This window comes from Struthio camelus, chromosome 10 (genome assembly GCF_040807025.1).
Source record: "Struthio camelus isolate bStrCam1 chromosome 10, bStrCam1.hap1, whole genome shotgun sequence".
Lineage (NCBI taxonomy): Eukaryota > Metazoa > Chordata > Aves > Struthioniformes > Struthionidae > Struthio > Struthio camelus.
The window spans coordinates 24,871,432-24,890,123 of NC_090951.1; the positions used below are offsets into that span (position 1 = coordinate 24,871,432).

At 59.2% G+C, this 18,692-nt stretch overlaps 2 non-coding genes across 2 annotated transcripts; both read right to left on the reverse strand.

Moving 5' to 3' along the window:
- Positions 1 to 398: 398 nt before the first annotated feature.
- TRNAE-CUC (transfer RNA glutamic acid (anticodon CUC)) lies at positions 399 to 470 on the reverse strand. Its single transcript has one exon. It is a non-coding gene; the product is annotated as a tRNA-Glu (tRNA).
- Positions 471 to 16,400: 15,930 nt separating this feature from the next.
- On the reverse strand, positions 16,401 to 16,472 carry TRNAE-CUC (transfer RNA glutamic acid (anticodon CUC)). The gene has a single exon. It is a non-coding gene; the product is annotated as a tRNA-Glu (tRNA).
- Positions 16,473 to 18,692: the final 2,220 nt, after the last annotated feature.

Below are 18,692 nucleotides of genomic sequence, written 5' to 3' on the forward strand. Positions count from 1 at the left end.
TTGGCATGTGCAGAGCAAAGCTTCACTGCAGAGTCGCCTGCTCCTGCCTCTGTGGGACTGGGTAGTGCAGGGATCTTAGGACTGAAAGACAAGGCAGCTCCTGCGGCAGGTGAGTCACGTCCCGCAGACCCAGAGACCTTTTCTCTGTCACCCAGCGCCTCCCAGGAGCCCTAAGGAAAGGGTATTCTGCAAGGGGATTTGGCAGAAGACAGGGCTGCCCTGGAGCTGGCTGCACAGGCAAGCCCAGGATGGCTGTTGTTGCAACAGAGGAAACGCCCTGTTCCTCGTGCCTGCTCAGAGCTCCTGTGCGTCTGATAGGGTCCCCTTCCTTCCACGCTGCCCCCCAGGTGAAAGGCCTCGCTTGCTGTGGCAATAGGGTTAGCCCTAACCCTAAGCCTTTCCCTGGCTGGGAATCGAACCCAGGCCGCGGCAGTGAGAGTGCCGAATCCTGACCACTAGACCACCAGGGAGGAGAGGCCCAGCCTGCCTGTGCACCCACCGGTGGGCACCAGCCCTGCCCTGCAGGGGACCAACCCCTCCAACCACAGCCCCCCACAGCCGGTCAGGAAGACAAATTGCCGTGGCAGCCCGAGCCTTCCCAGGCAACTCTGCAGGCATTCCTCCTTCTTTCTGAGAACGAGGCCCTCAACCAGAGCCTCTGGGCAGCAGGCACCCTGCAGCGGGAAGGCCCAGGGAGTGCAAGGTGGCGGTCGGCGGGGAGGCTGGTCACTGCTGGACACAGGTTTGCACCTGGAAAGTCCCTGAGCAGAAAATCACAGCTGGGCACAAATCACAGCAGCCTGAGACAACAAAACCCGACAGCACGGGCTTCAAACCCACCTCTCCAAGAAACCGGAGCCAAAATCCAGCTCCTTGCACCACTCACCTATACCCACCAGACTGCAACACTCCTGTCCTGGTGCATGGGTTGGGCTGGGGGAAGTCTGGATTGCCTCTCGCCAGGGGACCGATGCCCCTTCCGGCTGTCCTTGCAGCACAGTGCGAAGCGTGAGCACGCTCTTGCTGCAGGTGGCAGCCAGCAGTGGGAGCGGGCTGCTTTCCGAGGGCAGGCAAGCAGGCTGCGAGGGACATAGCAAGGCCAGTGAGGCAGGGACCTCCCTGGCAGGGCACAGGCCCTCAGCACCCGAGCAAGAAGGGAGAGCTGGTTGAGTGTCAGGAACGAGGGCCAGGCACAGAGCAGTGGTTGCCAGCCAAGTCCAAAGTGCTGAGACGGGTCTGAGGCCAAGCTCTGGAGCCCGGTCAGCCAGGGAAGGGCAGGGTCAGCGAGGTGCATGGCGGCCAGGGCCGGGCATGGCTGCAACGTAGCTCAGGCGAGGAGCAGCTCCCTTCTGCTGAGCCACCTCCGCCACCCAGCGCAGCACTCCTGCAGCTGCAACCTCTCGCCAGGACCTCTCCCAGCAGCAGGAGCAGAGCAAGTGGGGAAAGGACCGTCGCTCTTTGTGGAGGTGCGCCCACAGGCTCACACTGCACCCCAGGGTGCGTGGTGGAGGGGACACTTGAGCAGAAAGAGCCAGGGCTGGGCACGGAGCAGTTCCTATCCCCTGTGCTATGCACCTGCCTTCCCCCCTACACCACCCTCTGTCCAGCTGGCTACGCGGGGCCGCTCTTTGCAGAGTTGTCCTTTCCTCATCGCCAGCCCCTGGACATGCCCCGTAACTTCCTTCAGTCCAGTTCTTTGCCATCCCCAAGAACTGAGACTTCTGAAAAGGTGAATCTAGAGTGTGAGTTTGCCTCCCCTCTCCCAGGGAGGCACATGAGGGCTTGCGCTGTTCGGGTGCTGCTCTGCAAGGACACAGACTCGCATTTTCTGACTTCTCCCTGCTAGCCTGCCGTCACCTGACAGCTCTGGCTGCTCCGCAGGAGGGCAGAAGGCAGGAGGGCAGGAGGCAGGAGGGACAAATGGCCCGAGGAGGAAAGGCAATCACATGGGCAGCTGTGATCGTATAGTGGTTAGTACTCTGCGTTGTGGCCGAATCCGAGTCACAGCAATGGTTTTGCAAAGCCCGCCGGGTGAAAAGGAGAGTTGGAAAAGACACGGGAGGCACCCGCAAGGGTAGGCCAGTGGGTTTGTTTCCAAAGATGCCATGGCCTAGGAAGCTCTTCTGTGCTCTCTGTTCCAAACATTCAGTGGGCTCGTGCCTAAAATGATTTCCTGGTTTCTAGTGATCGTGCAGTGTCTTCTGCTGTGGGGCTGCCGTGACAGCTACCCCTGCTTCTGGGAAAGCAGTCAAGCTTCTCCATTCTCCAGGCCAAGCTTGAGAACTGAGAGAGTCTGCCTGGAAAGTGCCCAGCTTTTCACCTTTCCTTTCCCTTGCCCTTGCTCTCCGTGTTGCAGTCAGGGCACTCTCAGCTCCACACACAAACTGCCCTGCAGCCCCAGCCCACCCGCAACTGCCATCCCACGCCATAGAGACCCCCAACACAAGTAGCTCTTCCCTGGGAGAAAGAAGTCGCTTTTTTTTTTCTTCAGGGGGAGCGTGTGACTTTTCTGAGGTTATGCCACCATGCTGGAAGCCTTAAGTCCTGTTCCGGCCAAGCTGTAAGCTGGCTGTGGGAAAGAAACCCTCTGGATCCTCTGCGGAAGAGAAGAGGTCTGGATCCTCTGCGGAAGAGAAGGGAGGAGAGCCCAGCTCTGCCTCCGGGGCCCCAAACCGAGTGCTATGCGGGCAGAGCCCAGGTCAAGCCTGGAACGGCCCCGAGCGCTTCTGGTGTTCCAAGGTGTCTGTATTGGCAGGTCCCAGGATGTCTGGCTTGAGACAGATGTCACTGCTAGGAAGCTGCACCGCCCAAGGGAAGAGGAGGCACTGCATGATCAAAAGCCCATGCTCCAGGTGAGGCTTGAACTCACCCTCAGCATCCCTCCGCTTAGCACTGCTGTATAAGTACTGCGCGCTGGCCCATTGCGCCACTGGAGCACGCTTGGAGAGGCGGACTGGAGCCCACGAGCAACCATTGTTGCCTGCGATCACCATGGCTCTTCAGCATTAACCGGGCACCTCAAGTGCTTTCCTCTTTGTCTCGTCCAGCAAGGAGCAGCCATTGCGTGCCAGGCTTGCAACATTCACCAGGGCACGGAGTGCCAGGGCAAAGTGCCCCTCGGCAGGGTTTAGCTGGCTAGAGGCAGGAAAAGGGAGGCCACAGGCGACCCAGGGCTGGGACAGTGCGGTCGCTGCTGTGGCAGCCCTGTGAGGCCATTGAGTGCATCAGAAAGCCCCTGTAGTGAAGGCAGCCGGGGGAGGGGGCGAGGGGAGGCAGAAGAAGGACACCCGACTGCCACAGGGACCGTGAGTAAGGGCAGACCCAGAGCAGCCAAAGCCATGCTGGGCCAATGGGAGTGGAGGCTGGAGAGGGGCTAAGGCAGCCAAGAAGGACACGGAGAGCAGCAGCAGGGAACACTGGTCCCAAACCACATCTCGTGGGGGAGCCAACGGGCTTCTGGCTTTGCGCTCTGCTCCCGAGGGCATCTGGGCTCTGGCCTAACCCCTGCCTGGCTGTCAGAGTCCAGTAGTCTCTGCAGCAGCATCTTGTAGCTATTCCACACAGGGAGGGTCAAGAGGGACCTCACGGAGCTCTCAGAGCGAGACGAGACAGAAGGGTCACCGCACCAGAAAAGCCAGCGAGCAGTCCCCCAAAGCAGCAGAACGTCGCCCTTCCAACTCCCCACTGAAAACCAGTTCTTCTCTTTTAAACTGACAAGCACTTTTCTGGAAATCAGGGTCAGCACCACTTCATGAGTTGCATGGCCAGGGAAAGCTGCCAACTAAGCACACAGGCAGGGCAAAACAGTACTGGCTGAGTACTCAGCTTCTGGACCTCCTTGGCAATTTGTTGGTCCCTGCAGCAGCAAGGCGGTCCAAAGCCTTTGCCTCTTTACTACGCCGAATGTCTGCCAGTGAAGCAGGTGCTTAGTAAGAGGCAGCACTTGCAGGGAGAGTGCAGTGTTTGGAGCATCAGGCGTTACTGGGACAAGGAAGACGACCGAAGAAGAGGCTTCTCCCAGCAACAGACCGAAAGGACACGGCCATCACCCGCTCCTCTGGGAGGATCCACAAAGCCCCTTCCTGTGTTTGATGAAGGGCAGGGAGATGCTGTGTTCCCGGGTCAGAGGAGGCGCATGGACAGGCTTCAAGGAGCCCAGGATTTGAAAAAGGCTGACAGGGCAGTCAAGCAGCTGTGAGCTGCCTGTAGTTTACAAGAAGCTACTAGGTGCTGCTTTGAAAACCTAATTCAAGAAAGCGCTAAAAAAACCAACCGCAGCCATGCGGCAAGAGAGGAGGAAGGTCTAAATGAGGCACGTCCACCTCCAGGCAGCAGGCAGGAGGTGGGTGGTGGGGACACCGTGCGCCCACCAGGACATGAGCACAGCCCTGGGGGGGCCGCCACAAGGAGCAGCCAAGGGCCGACGGAGGCCCAGGGACAAACATGGCCCATCCCAGGTTTGCCTGGCTGGAGAGCACTGCAGCTGCAGAGAAAAGCCAGGCATCTGCACTCCCAGGTTGCCGCACCGCTCTACCCCACAGCAGCTCCTCCTCTGCCCTTAGCCTTTCCCCATACAATCCGGAGAAGGGCTGCAGCTCCTATAGCACCCCTGGGGCTGTGGGCCCATCAGGTGTACGTGTGTCCTGGCCACCATGCTGTGTGAGGGGTGTGTCCGCTGTGCAGTGTCTCTGTGCGTGTGGAGAGCGTGAGCATGTGTGCGGATGCGTGTGCAGTGTCAGGGATGTGTTGGGCTGGTGCATGTGCACTCTGGCGGTGCAGTCCTGGCTGTGCGTGAGGGTCTTGGGGAGTGAGAGGTGTGAGCTCTGAGCGTGTCCTAGGGAGGGTAATGAAGGAAGAAAGGGGCGCGTGTGTGTGCGCGCGCGCTGTCCTTAGAATGAGTGAGGCAGTGGTTTGCTTGCACACCCGCTCTGTGGCACGCGTGTCTCTATGCTGCGGTCTGTGTACGGGCGTTATTCTGTTACGGCGCTACAAAAACCGTGGAGGAGCACATGGGGGGTTTAACAGCTCTTCTGTTCATCTGTCCTGCAGCACTGTCCTTTGTGAGGCACAGGCTGGTTACTCCAGCCGTGAACAAGTACACGCCACTTTTTTTTTCCTTTGGCCCTTGTAGGTGGATTTCAACATCCCCTTTGCTAAGAGCTCCATGGCCGCAATGGAGACAACGCTGACAGCAGCCGAGGGAGCTCCCACGCTGACAGGCCTCCACTTGGCCCTGGAGCTGCAGTGCCTTGGGACTGGTCGCTCTTCAGGCCCAGGCAGGCTTCCGCAGCTAGCAAGATGGCTCAGGACCACGCTTCCAGACTTTCCAGCAATGTTCACATGTCTTCTGCACAGCCAGCAAGTCCTGGTATCTCTCCCTTTGATCCCGCAGAGCCATCTGCTGCCCAGTGCTAGGGCATTAAAAAGGAACCGTTTGGTTTTAGGCACAGGGAGAAGGGCACGGAAACGCTGCAGGCCTAGGGCAGGGCGGTTCTTCTGGGGTCTGCTTCTGCTGGCATCTCTATGCTTTCTGGAACGGGACAGGGGCCCTAGTGTCCAAGGCAAGGACATGACAAGGTGCCACGTGCCGGTAATCAGCCTGCGGAGGAGTCAGGCGGGGATGGGACTTTGCACCAAGCCGGCCTCGATCCCCACAGGGCAAGGTGTCCGGGTGTGGAGCCTTGGGGAGACAAGGATGGAGCGTGCGGTTTGAAAAGGGAGAGCCAAAACGCTGGAGGAATCCTTTCATCGTCGGCAGCCACAACTTTCTGGTCCCACAGGGAAAGCCCACCGCTGAGTGCCCAACCCCTGCCCCTGGGCTGGAAGGGTGCCTGCTCCCAGGCCACAGCCTGCAAAGCCTGTTGCTCTCCCACGAGGGGTGCCAGGGAAAGACCGGACCCCCTTCCCCTCCCCTCCCCTTGGGTGCTCCTGGGTGTGGAGGGAAGGCCAGTGCAGGGGAAGGGGAAACAGCACCCCCAGCTGGAGAAATTTACCAGAGGAAGTGCTTCTCTTGGGAATTCCGCTGCCGATTCAGCTCTACCCTCTGCTTCCACTCTTCCCGACGCACTTGGTAAGTCTCCAAGAGTTGCAGGGTGTGGCTTGCTCGTACAGAAAGCTGCCTGCAAGAGCAGGGAAAGTTCCCTCTCCCCTTCTGGCTGAGGCCCTCCTGCCTCTCCCCTCGACCAGCCCCTGCACGCACGCTCCCGCTGGTGGTACCCACAGCCTTCAAGTGGCAATGCAGCTTGGGGCTGCCTGGCACCAGGGTCCAGCCCAGGTCATTGCCATGCCAGGAGAAATCAGGGGACGCCATACCCAGCCCCATGGCTCCCAAGATGGGCTTCCTCACACCTCGGACAGGTGCTGCCACTCCAGTTTTCCAGGCCGGGGCTGGGCCTGGCGCGCACTTACTCTTTGCGCAGCCGCGGCAGCCTCTCTGGCTTCCTCTTCTTCTCCTCAGCTCGGGGCAGGAAGGCAGCAGCGCTCTCCTCTTTCCCAAGCCACGGCACTGGTGAGTGTGGCTGAAGCTCGGGCAGCGTTTCCTGATGCCGCCAAGCCTGCATTGGGGCCAGAGGACAAATTTGAGGCTGCTTCTGACCTCCCTCAGGCGCTCTCACCTCTCAGCCCTGGAGAAGCCAGCAACTGCGGGGCCTGTGCGTCCTCCCGCACACTTGCTCTGCTCTGGCCTCAGAAACCCCCATGCCAAGCACTGCCGCAGGCAGGGACCCTGGCCGGGATTCACCACCGTTGCTTGCTGGCTCCATTCTCTCTTGCTGACATCGCTCGTGACAGGGTGAATGAGGGCAAGGAATGACCATTTTTCAGCGCTGCAACCGTGAAATCAAACGCTCCCGTGGGGTTCCACCAGTCAGACCCCAGCACGGAACCACTGAACGGGGTCGGTTGGAGGGGACCTCTGGAGAACTCTCGTCCAAGGCCCCGCTCCAAGCGGGGCCAGTTAGAGCAGGCTGCCCGGGCTGTGTCCACCTGAGGGTTGAATAACTCCAAGGGTAGAAGTCCCACAGCCTCTCTGGGCCCTGTTCCAAACTTTGACCACCCTCATGGTGGAAACGCGCCTCCCAACAGCTAGCCGGAATCTGCCTTTTTGCAACTCTACGTCTTGTGCCTCTCACCCTGTCACTGTGCGCCTCTGAGAAGAGCTGGCTAAGTTACCTCTAGCCTTTCCCCCGGGTAGCTGCAGACAGCAAGGCGATGGACCCTTGAGCCTTCTCTTCTATGGGCTGAACAAACACAGTCCTCTCCACCTCTCCCTTGGACACCAGGTTCTCCAGCCCGCTGACCAGCTTGGGAGCCTCCGCTGGATTTGCTCCAGCATTCCAGAGCCTCTCTTGCATGGTCGAGCCCCACCCTGGACCTAGGGCTGGCTCCAGGTGAGGTCTCCCAAGGGCTGAAGAGAGAGGACTCGTGGCGTCCTTCACTCGGCTGGCTACACTCTTGCAAACACAGCCCCGCCTGTGGTTGGCCTTCTTCCCCGCAAGTTCAAGGGAGGGGGTGACCCAGCCATGCCCCCACCACAGCACATTGCTGCTCCTCCCCTTTGGCTTTTTGCAGCAGCTTCTCCCTGCCAGGCATGGGCAGGCAAGCTTGAAAGACCATGGCCACCTGGCCTGCTCTTTGGGGGGCAGCAGTACCACTCGGACTTGGAGACCTCCACGGCTCCGCTCCTCGGCTTACCTGTTCTGCCCTGTTTGGCTGCCTGCAAACAGGAATTGCAGTCCGAGGTCTGGCTTGACGAGGTTCTTGCTGCTTGCTGTCCTCGTCCACCTGAGAGGAGCTCTCCCGAACTGTTTGCAGCAGGCTGAAAACACACAAGCCGGGTGAGGTTATCGGAGTCCCGGATGAGACCGTTCTCCATCTTGTGCTCACAAGCAGCGGCGTGCCAGCCTCTGCAGCACAAGACGGTGCTGCTGGAGCATTTGGTGTATTTGAGCCCTTGTGATCCCATCAAGAGTGAGGGCCCTACAGGCCCTAAGGAAAGCTCTGGATGCCCAGGTGTGGGCCCTCTCTGGATGGCACGAGGAGAAAACCAGTGCCATTTGCCACGCCCGGAGCCTGCAGAGCCCGCTAGCCGCCTCCTGCTAGGGGCACTAAAGGCCGTGAGGTGGTCAGAAAGACTCTGTTTTGGGGTGAAATGGGAAAAGGGGAGGCTTCTAGTGAATTGAATCCAACCTAAAAACCAGGGAAAACGGACACCGCTCTCTGTTGGTGGGGGAGGATGGTCTGACTTTCACGTTCCTCTGGGAAGTGCTCTCATCTACGCTGCAACCAAATGAGGTCCCTTGAAATGTCTAGCAAAGCAGAACAGCTTTGCTGCAACTTCTCAGCTGCTGCAACACCTCTTGCATCGACATCGGTCGTTGTGACACGAGTTGACAACCTTTCAGAGTTCATACCGACGGCGTGTGCGACGGAAACAACTCCTTCCCAGAATGCCAAAAGCACACGGTCACCGGCATGCTTTGCTCCAAGAGCCTCACCTGGCAGCTGGCTTGTTTGCCCGGGTTTTCCATTCTTTCCCTCCCTTTGAGCTGGCCCCAGATAGCGTGGGCGGAGAAAGCCTTTCTCGAGAAAGGAGGCGCTCAGCAGGAGGACTCCCTGGAAGTAGGAAGGGCGGAGACTCTTCAGCAAGCATCTCTGTGAGCGTTTGAACAAGAAGGACAGGCAGCTGTGCTCCAGCTTTGGATCAAAGAGCCCGATTGCCTCGGAGCTCTGCTCCCGAGCAGGTCTTAGGCCCTGGCTGACACAGAATCCTGTCCAGCTCTTCACTTCTGCAGGGCACCCGTCTGCCCTGGAGTACTGTGGCTGTTCTCCTGCTTTCTCTAGCCCATAGGCTTAAAAAGCGGGGCTTGGCTGGGAGGTGCTGGTGACCTCATGGTACCCTCTCCTTTGGGGCGGCTGCGGGCTGGAGGGCATAGTTCCACACGAGAAGGGGAACAGATTCCTGCACATCTATAAGGCGCTCACATGCACAGACGTGCTCTTCTGGCACATCCAGCCCAAAGACATGCTTAGGGAGATGCACAGCACAAGGCCTGCAATTACCAGCCTCCACAAGGAAGCCACGTTTTGGCACAGCTTCGCAGCCTGTCGCCACTCATCTCCACGTGGTCTTCCTCCCCACTTTCCAGCGCGCTGCTTCCCTGGGAAAGCTAGACCCCCTCCGCCACTGGCAGCTCAAGGCAGGATTTTGATCCCGCGCAGAGCGCGGAGGGATCTTCCTAAATTCCTAAATGCTGCTGCACAGACAGACTCCTGCAACTAAGGAGCAGCTTGCAAGACACACCAGGGCATGGAGTCCCAGGGCCAAGTGCCCCTCAGCAGTGGCAGCTGCTGCAGTTGGTGCTGCAGGACTGCCCGGAGAGCCCCTTCCAGGAGGAGTCCCCTGAGATCTGCCGTGATGAGTAAACAGAGGCACAAGAGAAGCAGCCTACTCCGCCAGGCATCGCCTTTTCAGCTTGGCTCCAGCCCCGTGCTGCGGAGGCCAAAAGGAAAACAAACACACCTCTCTCACCAGTCAGCTGTGACATTACCTTTTCCCTCAGTCTGCTTGTTACGCGCTCTGTCCTTTGCCTCCCGGCCTTTGGCGGCCTTCCGAGACCCTCTGGAGGAAGAGGCTGGTCTCACAGGCGACATCTCAGTCTCCGTCCTGGAAACAAGAAAGGCACCAGAGAGAAGCTTGACACCAGAGGCTCGCAGAAACCTGCGACAGGCTTGCCGTCAATCTAGGAAGACCAAGTCATGCAAAGACTTGTTGGCCGCCCTTCAGATGTCACACTGACAGAGTGTACGGAAGAAGCAACCCCTTCGAAGAACTCCAAGAGCACAAGGGCACCCTCAGCCCTTTTCTCCAAGAGCCTCACCTGGCCGACGACTTGCTTCCTTTGCTCTTCCGCCCCTTCTGCTTTTTACGGCCGGCGCCAGATAACGCGGGTGGCACAGGCCTTTCTTGAGAGAGGAGGCACGCAACGGGAGCACTCCCTGGAAGTAGGAAAGGAGAAGGCTCTTCAGCAAGCGTCTTTGTGAGCACTTGGGACAGGCAGATGTGCTCCAGCATCGGATCAAACAGGCTGATCCCCTTGGAGCCACGCTCTCCAAGAGGTCTTGCTCCCTAGGACGTCCTTGGCACACGCTAGCAGCCTGTTGACAGTCATCTCCAGGCAATCTTTCTCCCCACATTCACGTGCCCGGGATCCGTCAGAGAGGTAGACCCCCCCTCCCTTCCCCTCCAGCATAGACACCTCGCCGCCAAACGTCCTAAAGTGCTAAAGTGAAAGAGGAGCTTGCGCTATCCACCAGGGCGCAGCGCCCCGGGGCAAAACTGCCCTTCAGCGGCACCAGCTGCATTTGTTGCTGTTGGGCCACCCTGAGACCTCCTGCCATCCAGAGTCACTTGAGATTTGCTGCGAGGGGTAAATAGAGGCACAAAGAGGCAGTCTACTCTCCCAGGCACCGCATCTTGACCAGGGCTCCAACCACCTACTGCTGAGGACAAAGGGAACACACGCATGAACACACGCACGCATGCACACTCCCTTCTCTCTCACAAGTCAGCTGTGACATGACCTGTTCTGTCCATCTGCCCTTCTTCTTCAGTGCACTTCAGGGATCCCTGGGAGGGAGATTCCGCCTCTTGTTTTTCAGCCGGAAGCGTCAAATCAAATCTGGAAAGGAGAAGACGCCAGGCTGCAGAAAAGGCACCACGCTCCCTTTGCCGCTCGCATTCACAGTCCGTTGCCAGAGAGCTTTGAGAAGGCCTGCCAAGGCCATAGCTTTCCAAAGCAGAGTACGCAACATCCTTGAGAACTCTCATTCTGAGGAACCGGAGAGGCACAGGCCAGACCTCCGCGGCGTGTGCGCACACGAGAGGCCCCACCAGTCTGGGCCAGGGCTTCCCTATCCTAACGCGGAGAAAGTGTACTCCAGGCCTCCTTGCTGCCCCTGGAGACCATCTCGCCTCCCCTCCTCCTATTCACCAAGCAGGAGCTGAGACCTACTCCACAAACGTACTGTGGCAACACGAAGACACTGCCGGGACCCATGCGAAAAGCCACACTTCCTCTTCCTGAAACCACCAGGGGTCTCGTCCCTGGGGCCTGAAACAGAGACAGAGGTACGTGAGAGCGTTCCGGCGACATGACTGCCTTGCTCCTAAAGGCAGCAAATCTTTCTTGTGCTCAGGGCAGATGCTGCCACCGGGACACCCTGAAACAAAGTTTCCTCTCCAAATGCTAGCCCTCAACTAGGAAAGCAGAAGATGCACAGCTCAGAGCTGAGACTGAGGGACCTCACTGCCAGGTGTTTCGCAAGGGCAAGAGTCAAGACAGTCAACGAGGACGCGCCTTCTCTGTTAGTGGAGAAGTCAGGCACAGGAGAAGGCATTCGATTAGCCAGGGTCTCTGCGGGCCGGGTTTTGCCGGTTGGCTTGCTATGAGCCTTCCTGGAAAGAGAACACCTGGCTCGGACCTGGTGTTAGCCTCACAGGCTCTCCAAGGATTTGGGTGGTTGCATCCATAGCATGGAAGAGGAGCGAGAGAGACCCAGCCCTTGCTTTGCCTTTGCCCAGTGGGTAAGAACCGGGAGCGCCACACGAGAGAGCTGGGGAAGGGCATTGGGCTGGGATGAGGAGACAGGCTGGGACAGGGTGACCATCCCAAGCAGAGCGTGAATGCAGGCCTGGGGCAGAAAAGAGCCGTTCATGGCAGTGGGACGCCAGGGACACTGGGAAGGGCTGGTCAGTGCAGACGGCCCAGCACTCAACCATGGCTTTCTGCGAGGGGAAGCGCCACAGATACCTGCCTGCGTCGTAGACTCTTTCCCCAGAAACTGCCTACTTTTGAGCCCGTAAAAGCCTCGCCATTATCATTTCTAGCACAGAGAGTGGGATGCTGGGCCAGCCAGAGCCTTGGCCTAACGCGGGGCAGCTCGTCCTACGTTCGCCTCTGTCGCCCAGACCACTGCGTACGAGAGACGGACGCTAGAGAGAGTTGGCGTGGCTGGAGACCGTGGCTGCCCCGCTGGCCGGGAAGGTCCTGGCAGGCCAACAGAGATCAGTTCAGTCGTCCTTTGACAGGTGTCCAGAAGAAGTAGGCGTAGCACGGGGAAGTGCTCGACTTACCCCGAGCAGAGCTGCTAGCAGCTTTCCAGTGCCATCCACGGTGAGGAGGAAGTCATCGTAAAATCTCATGGTCACTTCCTGGTCTCGTACGGAGAGAATGCCAATGGCCTTGAAGACAAAGTCCACGGCCTGTCTTTTTGAGATGGCCCGAAAGAACGCCATCACGGTCTCCTGTATGCAGCACTGCACCGTTGTAAAAGGCATGTGGGCACACACGGATAGATCCTCGTACCTCAGAGGGACGATTCTTACGTCACCTAGACAGCAGCAAAGGAGGAACAAAGTCACCTCTGCAGCAGGGCAGCGGGCTCCAATCACAAGGTGACAACACTTTCTGGCAAGACAGCGCTGCCTCAGAGCAGGCTCTTGAATCCTCTGCTACAGCGCCTAGGAGCGGTTTATGGAGTCCCTTCCGGGAAGAGTCAGAGCAGCCTGCAAACTGAGGTGCTCAGGGGGCAGCAGTGATTTTGCCAGTGCAGGAATAAAAAAGGGAAACTAACCATTTGGTAGGACCACGTTACCGGAGGGCAGGACAAGTAGGGCAGACGGGTGCAGGTCCCATGAGAAAGTGCGTGGTGCCAGGCCATTGTGACTGTGCCCGCAGCCAGTGCCCTCTGGCTAAGCCTATGCCATGTCAGTAGACGCAAGGAAGAAGCAAAGTGCAAGGACGGCACAGCAGCCCACAGGGTTCTTCTACCCCCCCCGCACCCCCACCCCGACCCCCACCCCCACCCCCACCGCCTCGTAGTCAGCAAATGTCTCCGCTTTTGGGGCCAGCGTCCTATCCCTCCCACACACCGGCTGAAGGCATATTACCAGGAAAGGACACCCAGGGAGCCTTTCTGAGCAGTTGCTCCTGGCTGGCCTCTGCAGCTTGAACAAGCTGAAGTTGTTCTCAGGCCAGCCGGAGGCATTCAGTCATGTCTTCAGAGCAGTTTGCATGCGCCTCAAGCTCGGCGCAAGGGCAGGCAAAGGTTTTAACGTGTCTTCTTACCAGGAACATCTTCTTGAGCGCACCTGGCCTGGTATTCCTTGGCAACAACCTCCGATATACGGAACATGGGTCTCCGAACAATCGAAAGCTCACCGTTCACGGAGCACTCGTAGTGTTTAAGGACATAGAATATCCCCACTCCTAATACCTTGACACCCTGAGAGCAGCAGCGGGAGAGAAGGAACAAGCATAAGCAGCCTGGAGACGAAAAACGGACCGAGGGCTTGCCCGAGCGTGGAGATGCTGCCCTGGGCCCTGCCCACCCCTAGCATGCAAAGGGCAAGATGGGGCACTAGGGAAAGCACACACTCCAGACCTTTCTTTCCTCTTGCTCCTCGGCTCGCCCCCCAAATCTCTTTGGGAAAGCAACAGCAGAGCCAACATTCCTCCCCTACCTACAGTCGGAGGGGTTTCCAACGGCAGGGACCAACCCTGGAACAGGGGCCAGGCTTTGGTTTTTCCATGCTGGCACTGGAGAAGGGAGAAGGCCCAGAAAGTGCCCAGCACTCTCTTCTGCTTTATCGGGACTTCCGTTGTTACCGCCGGTGCCAGAGAAGCTGCTCTGTGGCACATTTGTCCAGGACAGTGTCCTGCGGGGGTGCTCTTTCTCTTTTCAGGGGAGGGAAGCAACGGCACGCCGTGGCACAGGGGTGTCAGGACAAGGCAAACCGTCAGCGTTTCAGGAGGGGAGGACCGAGCCACAAGACCCACCTTGTTCTCTGCCAAGTGCTCTAGAATGTATTCAGAGACGCTGTCCCAAATGGTAACAATCTCTGGAAAGCAAGGGAAAAATCCAAGTCAGCAAGCGCACAACCATTCAGCACCCTGCTCACCAAGGAGGTGACCGGTGCAGGTGAGACGAAACATACCGCCACCCCAATTCCGAACACGCAAGGCGCTCCACGTGGCGGGAGCTGCAGAGCTGAGCTGCGAGGACACCTCTGCCCACTTCTAAGCGAGGCTCCTGTCCTTTCAGGTGGGCATGCCTGAAAGGCATACCCGCCCGCTAGGGAAACGGGGACTAGCTTTCCACGCCAGTGAGAGGACGGTGCCGTGCCCACAGGAGTCGCCCAGGCTCAGGGCAGCCCCAGGTGTCTCCCCTGCAGGAGTCCCGGCTGCCAAACTCACCGCTGGGCCACCAAGGGACGTGCAGACTGGTCTCTCGTGGCACCCACTAGCCCTGTCCAGCCCTGCCCCACAGAGCCCAGCCTTTCCATAGCTCTTCTCCTAGCTGATATGCTCTACAGCAGTCAGGAAATACCTCCTGCAAGCCTTACCGTAGCGGCTGAGATTCCTGAGCGTTGGGAACACGTCTGGCCACAGGTTCTCCATCTTTGCGCCCCCTCACGCTCAATGAGGCCCTGTAGCAGGAGGGGGAGGAGGAAACTTCTCCTCCTCCTCCTTTGCACTTCCCCAGGCAGGCTCCAGCAGTGTTGCGTGGCCTGCCTTCGCCCTCTCGTTGCGCTGCAAAGCAGCTCCTCCAGAGAAGAGCGGTGGCGAGAGCAGCACCCGAAAGCTGGGCTTGCCCAGGCCTCGCAGGGAAGTGCAGGGAGGGGCCCCGTGGCGGGAGGGGAGCTGTGGCTGTGATGCGGCATGTCCCACTGTGACCCCAGCCCGCGTCACCAAGAGGCTGCCAGGCCTCCCGCGACACCCTCCCCCAGACCCTGCCAGGCTTTGCCCACCTCAGCCAAGGGCAGCTGCGCTGGCTGTTTTGGGGTGCTGCCCCCACCCCACGCCGTGGCGCAGCGAGAGCCATGGCGGGGGCGGGGAGGGGGAGCTCACCAGTGTGGTGGCCCCAGATGGGGACGCTGCGCTGCCATTGCTGGCCGCAGGGGCTGTGCTGAGCTCTGCCCTGAAGGAAGGAAGGAAGGGATAAAGGAAGGAAGGAATAAAGAGGAGCCTCGGCAAAGCAAGGGCTGGTGCTGGTTAGGTATACCACAGCCTCTCTGGGTTCTGGAGTCTGGAGTCTGCCTGGGCTCTGGAGTCTGGCTCCGTCTTCTTTACTCCCCCCATCGCGTATTTAGACACACCGACAAGAGCCCCTCTGGGCCTTTGCGTCTCCCGCCTAAACAATCCCAGCTCTCTCAGCCTCTGCTCGTGTGACGGATGCTTCAATCCCTCAAGCCTCTCGGAGGCCTTTTGCTGGACTCGCTCCGGCATGGCCATGTCTTTCTTGTACTGGGCCCAGCGCTTGTGGTACAGGTCTCTCGCTTGCACCTGCTGGACGGCTGCTTGACCTTCCCTCATCACGACTCTAGGTGGAACTAGAGCTCCAAGCGCCCTGTGCTCAGGAATGGCTGACAGAGCTCGCTGGAGCCTGTTAGAGCTTGCGAGAGGTCACAGCCTCCTTTGGCTCAAACTGCTGCACCTGTGTGCTGCCTCGGTGAGCTGTGCTCTCAGCAACGGCTACTTCCTTTCCCCCCGGGCACTGTCCAAGAGTCCGCCAGGACCGTCTCCAAACCGTGCCAAAGGCCGTGCGAATGCAAAATCGGGTCTGGGAGCGTTAAGCGCCACCCCTTGTGCACCAACATCTCGCTGCACTGAGGAACACCTGTGCCATGGCTGAGTGTGGGGGGCAGGTGGGCTTGTTTCCAGGGCTTCTTTCAAAGTGACCGGAGTTGTCCAGGACGTAACAGAACCAAGGGCTGGCTCAGGCTGTGACTATCAGCAGGGCCTAAGCACTGGTTGTTATTGCAAGTCCCCTGTGGCGTAGCAGCAGGACGCGACACCTGGGTGCTGTCAGGGCCCTGAGGGCCTCAGTGGCCCTGACCAGCAATGCTCCACACACCCTGCCCATGGGCCCAGGAGCCCATTTCAGCTCCTCCCTGGGCCTTCTGGCCCCGTCTGCACCAGGAAGCATGGGAAGGGTCTCTCATTGGCATGTGCAGAGCAAAGCTTCACTGCAGAGTCGCCTGCTCCTGCCTCTGTGGGACTGGGTAGTGCAGGGATCTTAGGACTGAAAGACAAGGCAGCTCCTGCGGCAGGTGAGTCACGTCCCGCAGACCCAGAGACCTTTTCTCTGTCACCCAGCGCCTCCCAGGAGCCCTAAGGAAAGGGTATTCTGCAAGGGGATTTGGCAGAAGACAGGGCTGCCCTGGAGCTGGCTGCACAGGCAAGCCCAGGATGGCTGTTGTTGCAACAGAGGAAACGCCCTGTTCCTCGTGCCTGCTCAGAGCTCCTGTGCGTCTGATAGGGTCCCCTTCCTTCCACGCTGCCCCCCAGGTGAAAGGCCTCGCTTGCTGTGGCAATAGGGTTAGCCCTAACCCTAAGCCTTTCCCTGGCTGGGAATCGAACCCAGGCCGCGGCAGTGAGAGTGCCGAATCCTGACCACTAGACCACCAGGGAGGAGAGGCCCAGCCTGCCTGTGCACCCACCGGTGGGCACCAGCCCTGCCCTGCAGGGGACCAACCCCTCCAACCACAGCCCCCCACAGCCGGTCAGGAAGACAAATTGCCGTGGCAGCCCGAGCCTTCCCAGGCAACTCTGCAGGCATTCCTCCTTCTTTCTGAGAACGAGGCCCTCAACCAGAGCCTCTGGGCAGCAGGCACCCTGCAGCGGGAAGGCCCAGGGAGTGCAAGGTGGCGGTCGGCGGGGAGGCTGGTCACTGCTGGACACAGGTTTGCACCTGGAAAGTCCCTGAGCAGAAAATCACAGCTGGGCACAAATCACAGCAGCCTGAGACAACAAAACCCGACAGCACGGGCTTCAAACCCACCTCTCCAAGAAACCGGAGCCAAAATCCAGCTCCTTGCACCACTCACCTATACCCACCAGACTGCAACACTCCTGTCCTGGTGCATGGGTTGGGCTGGGGGAAGTCTGGATTGCCTCTCGCCAGGGGACCGATGCCCCTTCCGGCTGTCCTTGCAGCACAGTGCGAAGCGTGAGCACGCTCTTGCTGCAGGTGGCAGCCAGCAGTGGGAGCGGGCTGCTTTCCGAGGGCAGGCAAGCAGGCTGCGAGGGACATAGCAAGGCCAGTGAGGCAGGGACCTCCCTGGCAGGGCACAGGCCCTCAGCACCCGAGCAAGAAGGGAGAGCTGGTTGAGTGTCAGGAACGAGGGCCAGGCACAGAGCAGTGGTTGCCAGCCAAGTCCAAAGTGCTGAGACGGGTCTGAGGCCAAGCTCTGGAGCCCGGTCAGCCAGGGAAGGGCAGGGTCAGCGAGGTGCATGGCGGCCAGGGCCGGGCATGGCTGCAACGTAGCTCAGGCGAGGAGCAGCTCCCTTCTGCTGAGCCACCTCCGCCACCCAGCGCAGCACTCCTGCAGCTGCAACCTCTCGCCAGGACCTCTCCCAGCAGCAGGAGCAGAGCAAGTGGGGAAAGGACCGTCGCTCTTTGTGGAGGTGCGCCCACAGGCTCACACTGCACCCCAGGGTGCGTGGTGGAGGGGACACTTGAGCAGAAAGAGCCAGGGCTGGGCACGGAGCAGTTCCTATCCCCTGTGCTATGCACCTGCCTTCCCCCCTACACCACCCTCTGTCCAGCTGGCTACGCGGGGCCGCTCTTTGCAGAGTTGTCCTTTCCTCATCGCCAGCCCCTGGACATGCCCCGTAACTTCCTTCAGTCCAGTTCTTTGCCATCCCCAAGAACTGAGACTTCTGAAAAGGTGAATCTAGAGTGTGAGTTTGCCTCCCCTCTCCCAGGGAGGCACATGAGGGCTTGCGGTGTTCGGGTGCTGCTCTGCAAGGACACAGACTCGCATTTTCTGACTTCTCCCTGCTAGCCTGCCGTCACCTGACAGCTCTGGCTGCTCCGCAGGAGGGCAGAAGGCAGGAGGGCAGGAGGCAGGAGGGACAAATGGCCCGAGGAGGAAAGGCAATCACATGGGCAGCTGTGATCGTATAGTGGTTAGTACTCTGCGTTGTGGCCGAATCCGAGTCACAGCAATGGTTTTGCAAAGCCCGCCGGGTGAAAAGGAGAGTTGGAAAAGACACGGGAGGCACCCGCAAGGGTAGGCCAGTGGGTTTGTTTCCAAAGATGCCATGGCCTAGGAAGCTCTTCTGTGCTCTCTGTTCCAAACATTCAGTGGGCTCGTGCCTAAAATGATTTCCTGGTTTCTAGTGATCGTGCAGTGTCTTCTGCTGTGGGGCTGCCGTGACAGCTACCCCTGCTTCTGGGAAAGCAGTCAAGCTTCTCCATTCTCCAGGCCAAGCTTGAGAACTGAGAGACTCTGCCTGGAAAGTGCCCAGCTTTTCACCTTTCCTTTCCCTTGCCCTTGCTCTCCGTGTTGCAGTCAGGGCACTCTCAGCTCCACACACAAACTGCCCTGCAGCCCCAGCCCACCCGCAACTGCCATCCCACGCCATAGAGACCCCCAACACAAGTAGCTCTTCCCTGGGAGAAAGAAGTCGCTTTTTTTTTTCTTCAGGGGGAGCGTGTGACTTTTCTGAGGTTATGCCACCATGCTGGAAGCCTTAAGTCCTGTTCCGGCCAAGCTGTAAGCTGGCTGTGGGAAAGAAACCCTCTGGATCCTCTGCGGAAGAGAAGAGGTCTGGATCCTCTGCGGAAGAGAAGGGAGGAGAGCCCAGCTCTGCCTCCGGGGCCCCAAACCGAGTGCTATGCGGGCA